Source organism: Oncorhynchus keta, chromosome 7, assembly GCF_023373465.1.
Source record: "Oncorhynchus keta strain PuntledgeMale-10-30-2019 chromosome 7, Oket_V2, whole genome shotgun sequence".
NCBI lineage: Eukaryota > Metazoa > Chordata > Actinopteri > Salmoniformes > Salmonidae > Oncorhynchus > Oncorhynchus keta.
Genome location: NC_068427.1, coordinates 20,011,386 through 20,020,103, shown reverse-complemented (window position 1 = coordinate 20,020,103; position 8,718 = coordinate 20,011,386).

Here is an 8,718-nt window from a genome sequence, read left to right as displayed (position 1 = left end):
GCCGCGGGGTCATCAGAGGGCGGCCCTGGAAGTTGAACGAGCCCTGGGGAGGAGGCCGTGAAGTTACTATAGATCTTAGTGGAGAAACACATCAAATTAAATAGAAGTATTCACAGGGACTCACATAGAACCTGCTGGGTCTTGAGGCAGAACTTTCCCTCGCGGCCTCTGCCACACCCAGGTTAAATGCTGCCAACCTCTGTTCTCCCGGATCAGATGCTGCTCAGCCTGAGAGAGAGAGAAAGTAGGTTCATCACTTGTTCCTGTCCCTCTGTGACTTCCTCAGCTTCCTCACTACTTGACTCAGTAGGTAAAAATAGGGTGAAAAACATCTGTCTATTCTGAACTCTGGAGGTGGTCCCTTCGGGTAATTATTCTCCAGTAATCATGGTTTTGTATTGTTGTATTTCTATAATTGCTGAGGACGTGTATGTGAGCTTGCCTGTTCCCTCTGCAGGTTTAGCTGATCTCTCTCCTGCTCATTGTGCAGTAGGAGGTTTTCCTCCTGCTCCTCTCAGTATCTCCACCCATGTACACATTCTACTGAGCATGGTGCTTGCACAGGAAACACGACTCCTACAGAACACACAACAGCAGTAATGCAACAAGCTTCCCCAAGGATTAGTAACATATTTCAAAGGTAACAGCTGTGCCAGATGACTCTCACACTCTTCTAGCTCATCTGTTGGACACTGATCCTCTCAGAGTTGATGTCCCTCTACCTGCTCCTCTCTCCTCCACAAAGTTATTGTGCAAAAAATATATTGCTTAAGCAACTGTTTGAAGCCATTCAATGGTCCTGATGAATGCAACCCGTCCCCCTCAGTTACCTCTCCCATCTCCTCTGCCACCCCCTGTTTTCCGGTGGGGTTGCTAGGCAACAGAAGGGCCTGTTCTGCCTTGTCTCTCTGCTGGCTGGCAGACACCAGACATTTACTGATGTCCAGCCCCTGGAAACACAAACACACACATTGACATAGATCAGAACATAGACACACCCACCCCCCACACATACAGACAGACGCTGAAGGTGCACCAAAAATTTGCACACAGCGCTCATCTCATAGAATCTTTTACAAGATAAAAAACACACAAATCTCCAATGGTTCTCTCTTATGATATCCAAACCTCTCTAGGATCATCTACTGATGTCGCATGACCAATTGTGTAGTAGTGTTACAACCAACCAGTTACAAAAGGGCTTTATAAGGAGTAAGTAAAGTTGCACACATTGGAGAGAGTCCAGAGCACTCTGGCAGTGACACAGTTCCTTTAGAACTTCATCCTGACCCTGGTGATGAGACAAAGTAAAGACGTTACATTTTCAAATGATCTCTGGACCTCAAACAAATTAAATATTTCTCTTCACTTTCAAACTTAACCCATTGCTATAGTCTTGTTGACAGCTATACTGCGTCAGTAACTTAGTCTGTGCAGTGTAGTAGACACAAACACTACTACAACGAGATCCCAATGGGGATCAAAACGTTCCACGCCTTGTGCGTCTCACTAACTAATCACTGTTTTGGGAGCATATCAGAATTGTGGACATCTACTTTTTCCAAATGACTTTTGTTTTGCTATCCATCACCTGAAACAATGATCCCAAATGTCTATACTGTATAATTTCTAGACTATACCATTAGCCCACCTGGGGTGTTGGAAGGAGAGGAGGCCAATGTTGTGGAAGGTAGAGGATGGACCGCTGGGTGGAGATGGCCCGGCGCAAGAGGAGCAGTGTCTCCCTCACATACCCCTCTACCTGGTCGCAGTCAAACGGGCTCTCCAACGATAGGGACGTGTAGTTCAGTTAGACCACCGGAACACCTGTGCAAATAGGACACCGACTCTTACTTTTAGGTTTACACACACACACACACACACACACACACACACACACACACACACACCTGTACACTGTATGTTCTGTAAAACACTCTCACACACTGTTAGTGGAATTTCTAAATTCCTATATGTTTTATAGCCAAAATCAAATTCGCACTCGCTCTAGTTCATTAATGAGGTGTAAGTTCATTAATTATGCATGAAGTAGATCGAGACCAGTCTTAAAAGCCAGGTAAACAGTGTTTAATTCCAGAGAGTACTAACCACATACACATATTTCCACAGGTTATAAACTGAAAATGACATCATCAGTTTCCCACACTCTCTCCGATTCCCACAATAGCCCAGTGTTTTTAGGTCCGGAGATGTCTTCTACTCCCCTCATAAACCAGATATTCCAATCTGTCTAAAAGATATCTTCTCCTCCACAAATGGTACATCAATGACCCTTCTCATCTGTCAGAAAAGATACATCATCCCTCTCCCTTAAACTTCCCGCGAGGTACAGACAATTAATTCGTTTTGCTTACATTTTCAGTAACAGCTTAACCAAGAGCCCATACATAAGTATTAGAATAAATGGTTCTAATTGAAATGTATACATTATTAATAATTTCAACTATAATTTCCTCCAACACACACCCACACAGGAGAGCAGGGAGTTAAAGAAATATGTGAGGTGGGGCCAAACAGCATACAGTAGGTGTGATCAAAAGACAGACCTGCTGGAAGGGCTTTGGCCTGCTTAAGGCTGTGGGAGTAGGCCAGTCTCTCTGACAGCTGGAAGATGGGTCTCTGGATCAAGATGTGTTTGACCATTTTCTGCTGGCCCTAATATCATGACACAATCATTAGATTATTACAGGATGTGACCTACTGGAATCAAACAAGGTTCAGAATGTCCATTTTCATTTGTCGCTCCGTCACCCTCCTCTCGCCACCGTTGGAAGTTTGTTGTGCAGCCCATCTCGGGGGCTCTCGTGCGTGGTCACGCAAGTTGTTGCGTGCGCCGGGAGGCCGAAGGTGGACCGGTGAGTGGTTGGGTCCGGCGGTTGGCGGCGACTCTGGACGCGTGCCGGGCCCTTCTCACGGATCTCCCCAGCTACGGTGCTTGCCGGCCACGTTTACGCTGGGTCTCCGGCGGGTCACCTCGGCTGGCGCCTAGCAGCTAGGAGAACTGGTGTGGATCAGGGGAATCTGACTGTTTAATTAAAACAAAACATCCCAAAGGCCTGAGGTGGGTGTTGACGAGATGTGATTTCTGCCTAGTGCTCTGAATGTCAAAGTGAAGAAATTCAATGAAGCGCAGGTAAGCGGCGGGAGTAACAATGACTCTCTTACGTAGTCCTTAGCGTTAGTAAGGGAGATAATGAGGTAGCCCTCTAGCAGGGCTCTTCCAATCCCTCCCTGTATGTCACCTGTTTTCAGTGTCGCTAACGATGCAAACCAAACTGGAGTTACCTCGGTCCTAGTCCGTACGCAAAGAAAGTCCTGCAGTTGGTGACGGCTGTTGATCGATAACGGAAGGCGGCAGTCAGTCCTGGAATATGGGGCTTTCGGTCAAGCATGAAAATGTGAGGGCGGTTCCACCAGACTCAACGATTTGCTGCGGAGCTATTGAAAATGAATCCTGACCTGGACAGGAAGCCAATCAGAGAATGAACACATCCCTGGCTTTGGCTGGGAGGGGGAGACGGCTGATGAAAGTGTACTACTGACATCAGTCTGATCACAGAGCGGCTGTGGTGAAACGTTTAAACACACGTCCCCTGTATACTTAGCTAACTCTAAACTGCGAAGGTTTGAATCGAATGCTGGCTTTGACTGGACCCGCTAACAGTGGAGCACTTAATGGAGATAGAATGTGCTTAGCAGTTATGGACACTGCCAAGTCTCAGGGCCGCCTGGGTGCGGGACTCCACACATTCTATGTGGGAGCTCTCCTCCACTCTCTTTGGAGCATGTCGTGGAGATGGCATGTGCCTTACCATTAGCTGACACTACCAGGCATCAGGCTTGCCTGAGTGCGGGACACCACACATTGTAGGTGGGGAGGTCTCCTCTACGCTCCCTAGACTCGAGGCGGAGACTAAACCCATTGGCCCCGCAGTGATAGGGCATTGCAAGGATCTGGATCATGCCCTACGAAGTAGGGAGAGGTATCTCCAGCTTGTCTGGGGAGGGAAGCCTACATCTGATGTGGGTAGTACCATCGACACCCATTGATTTGCTTCAGACCCATAAATCGGATGGAAGAAGCCTAGGTTCCCACTGGGCACGGATCACCGAATGTCAACTTGACGAAATTCAAAGGAGCATACCCACCTGTTGCGGTCGCACTCAAATCACCCAAGCACATTTGGTGTATGTGCTTGACTGAGGAGCCAATGGTGCAATGCTATCATCTGTGGGATTATGACTGAACGCCTCTAAGTCAGAATCCCCCCTAAATGTAACGATACCGTAGCGCCGCGGATCTTCAGTTGTCCCGGGATAGCCTGCTTCTTTTGGCAGGTGAGTAGAGCCTTTAGTGATCTCCTGATGCACACTGCATGTTTGTGGGGAACCTGGTGATGAATCACTCATAAACGACCTGATTCTGGGTCAGGGTTTCGTACGTAGCAGAACAGCTCACTCGCTGCGATCTATTGAAAGTCAACCCTCGATCCAAGCTTTTGTCAGGGACGGAAGACGTTTTCCTCCACCATCCTCCTTCTTTACTTATGGTTTACCAGGTGGACACAGAAGGGCCAGAGGCCAGACACAGAGTGTGACAGAGCCCAGGCAGGTGGGTAGAAGGCGTAAGACATTGCCATGGGGCTCTAGATAGGTAGGGGGCTAGGTGGTGGTCGCCCATCCGCCCGGGTCGTCCTCTAGTGGGACTGTGTCAGGTTTGGACTCAAAGGGTCACCAGGTGCACGAGGAGGCCTCCATCAAGGCGGGAGGCACTCAAGAGTCCGAGCAGGGGCGGCCGGACACGGGGGGCCGTGGAGTTGGGACTTGAATTATTTTTTTATTTATTTAACCTTTTTAACTAGGCAAGTCAGATAAGAACAAATTCTTATTTACAAAGACGGCCTACCCCGCTAAAAAAGTGGGCAGGTCACCAAGTGCACAGAGCCTGTTTTGGGTTACCAGGTGCACATGGTTCTTGACAGTGGAAATGTAGACATCTTAGTGTGGTTGCCCCGGTTCACCTGGTGGGCAAGGTTATGGAGATGGTTGAGCCCTGGCCAGGACGTGGTGATGCGCAGTGAGAGGGGTGTTGACTGGGTAGGGAGAGTAGGTGTGGAGACCTGGAGGTCTGTAGTTCCAGGGAGTAAGCTATACACTCTCAGGCCCAGGGAGAGGGTAGGCAGGCAGGGAGTGTAGGCCTAGAGGCCTGGAGTCAGAGATCCTCAGGTCAATGGGGGCCTGCCTAGAGGTCAGGAAGGCCCAAGTGAATAGGTGTCTGAGTTACACTGTCCTTCAGGGGAACAGAACAGGCAATTAATGTAAAATCGTGTGAGATGAAAAAGGACAAACAAAAGGGTGTGCCATGTATAAGGCTAGTCAGTGGATATTCTGAAAGTAGTTTGAGGCTTGTAGGTCACATGACCAGGGAACTATTTAAATGTAAAACGTTTAAAAATTCATTTAATTCATGCATGAGATGAAAATGGACAAACTAAAGGGTGTGCAATATAGAAGGGTAGTTAGTGGACATTCTGAACCTTGTTCGAGTCCAGTAGGTCACATGACCAAGGAGCTATTGAAATTAGAAAGTTGACCAAATTAATGTAAAATTGTGTGAGATGAAAATGGACAAACAAAAGGTTGTGCTACATATAAGGCTGCCCAATGTGTAGGCCCACTGAGTTTACATTATGAACCTTGTTTGAGGTGTGAGGGTCACATGACCAAGGCACTATTGAATTTCAAAAATTTAAATAAATCATTTTAAATAGTGTGTAGTGTAAACCGACAAAAAAAGTGTGTGCAATGTGTGTCTATGCCATCGGATTAGCTAGAACCAGTTTTGAAAGTTTTAGGAGTAATGGTTAAAGAGCTATTGAAATTTGATTTGTCACTGTTGACTGACCCTAACTACTGTTGATGGACTTAAGGAAAACTAAAGGCAAATATCTGACCTCGGTCACGTTACCAAATGTTTTCAACATCTGAAGATGACATCAATGACCTATTAATTGTATTCACTTATGTTACATCTCGCCTCTGTTTACTTACACACTCTTATTCCAACAGCATTTTATTTATAAATTGGTCCTGACCATTTTTTTAGAGCAAGGACGGCGTTGGGAAAGCGTTCCTCTCTGCTTCAAACACCACTGAGGAGGACATCAGTTATGTTGATATTTAGCTAATTATTTCCCCAACAGATCAGTATTACACATGCCCATATTCCTTACTTTATTCCATGATGAATGAATGAATGAATGACAGGCGCACACTCGAATTCACTATATGTACCTGTACATTATGTGTTGTTGTCGTGGATGACATTAATGACTAGCTGGCAATGATTGGTTTGAATTGTTAATTTCTAAGCAATGATTGGAACAGCTACACAAGCAGCAGCAAGAGGTACACACCTGCTTGAACTTGGACTGCAGTTCTCCAAAAACTAAAAGCAGAGTTAAAGGCCCAGTGCAGTCAAGTCATTTTTTTCTTTGTTTGGTGTCATATTGTACAATAGCTGATGAAACTAACACTGTAAAAGTGTGAAAAAAATGTAGCAATGTTATTTCTGATAGTTGCTGGTTGAAAATATAATCTATACAGGACCTTCTAATCAGCAGGTTTACAAGGGCAGGAGTTTGGGGAAATTGGTTAATAGACCAAAAATAAATCAAATCAAATTTTATTTGTCACATACACATGGTTAGCAGATGTTAATGCGAGTGTAGCGAAATGCTTGTGCTTCTAGTTCCGACAATGCAGTAATAACCAACAAGTAATCTAGCTAACAATTCCAAAACTACTACCTTATAGACACAAGTGTAAGGGGATAAATAATATGTACATAAAGATATATGAATGAGTGATGGTACAGAGCGGCATAGGCAAGATACAGTAGATGGTATTGAGTGCAGTATATACATATGAGATGAGTATGTAAACAAAGTGGCATAGTTAGTGGCTAGTGATACATGTATTACATAAGGATGCAGTAGATTATATATAATACAGTATATACGTATACATATGAGATTAATAATGTAGGGTATGTAAACATTATATTAGGTAGCATTGTTTAAAGTGGCTAGTGATATATTTTACATCAATTCCCATTATTAAAGTGGCTGGAGTTGAGTCAGTGTGTAGGCAGCAGCCACTCAATGGTGGCTGTTTAACAGTCTGATGGCCTTGAGATAGAAGCTGTTTTTCAGTCTCTCGGTCCCAGCTTTGATGCACCTGTATTGACCTCGCCTTCTGGATGATAGCGGGGTGAACAGGCAGTGGCTCGGGAGGTTGTTGTCCTTGATGATCTTTATGGCCTTCCTGTGACATCGGGTGGTGTAGGTGTCCTGGAGGGCAGGTAGTTTGCTCCCGGTGATGCGTTGTGCAGACCTCACTACCCTCTGGAGAGCCTTACGGTTGTGGGCGCAGTAGTTGCCGTACCAGGCGGTGATACAGCCCGACAGGATGCTCTCGATTGTGCATCTGTAGAAGTTTGTGAGTGCTTTTGGTGACAAGCCGAATTTCTTCAGCCTCCTGAGGTTGAAGAGGCGCTGCTGCGCCTTCTTCACGATGCTGTCTGTGTGGGTAGACCAATTCAGTTTGTGTGTGATGTGTACGCCGAGGAACTTAAAACTTACTACCCTCTCCGCTACTGTTCCATCGATGTGGATAGGGGGGTGTTCCCTCTGCTATTTCCTGAAGTCCACAATCATCTCCTTAGTTTTGTTGACGTTGAGTGTGAGGTTATTTTCCTGACACCACACTCAGAGGGCCCTCACCTCCTCCCTGTAGGCCGTCTCGTCGTTGTTGGTAATCAAACCTACCACTGTTGTGTCGTCCGCAAACTTGATGATTGAGTTGGAGGCGTGCGTGGCCTCGCGTCGTGGGTGGACAGGGAGTACAGGAGAGGGCTCAGAATGCATCCTTGTGGGGGCCCCAGTGTTGAGGATCAGCGGGGTGGAGATGCCTACCCTCACCACCTGGGGGCGGCCCGTCCAGTACCCAGTTGCAAAGGACGGGGTCGAGACCCAGGGTCTCGAGCTTGATGACGAGCTTGGAGAGTTGCAAACCTCTGCCAACAACAGCTGGTTTTCAGGTTCCCCCTCCCACTGGCCTGGGAGAGCATAGACACACCCACTGGGGAGCCAGGCCCAGCCAATCAGAATGAGTTTTCCCCACAAAATGGTTTTATTATAGACGGAAATAGTCCTTAGGTTAATCAGCTGTCCGGATGGCTGGTCTCAGACGATCCTGCAAGTGAAGAAACTGGATGTGGAGGTTCTGGGCTGGCATGGTTACAGTTGTGTGGCCGGTTGGACTTACTGCCAAATTCTCTAAAATTGTTTTGAGACGGCAAACGGTAGAGAAATGAACATTCAATTCTCTGGCAACAGCTCTGGTAGACATTCCTCTAGTCAGCATGCCAATTGCACGCTTCTTGAAAACTTGAGACATCTGTGGCATTTTGTCTCCAGCACAAGGTGCACCTGTGTAATGACCATGCTGTTTAATCAGCTTCTTGATAATCCATCCACCTGACGGGTGTGGCATATTTTGGCAAAGGACAAATGCTCAATAACTTGATGTTAACAAATTTGTGCACAAAATTTGAGAGAAATACACTTTTTGTGAGAATGGAACATTTCTTTTAATGTTGCGTTTATATTTTTGTTCAGTATACATGGAGATCAT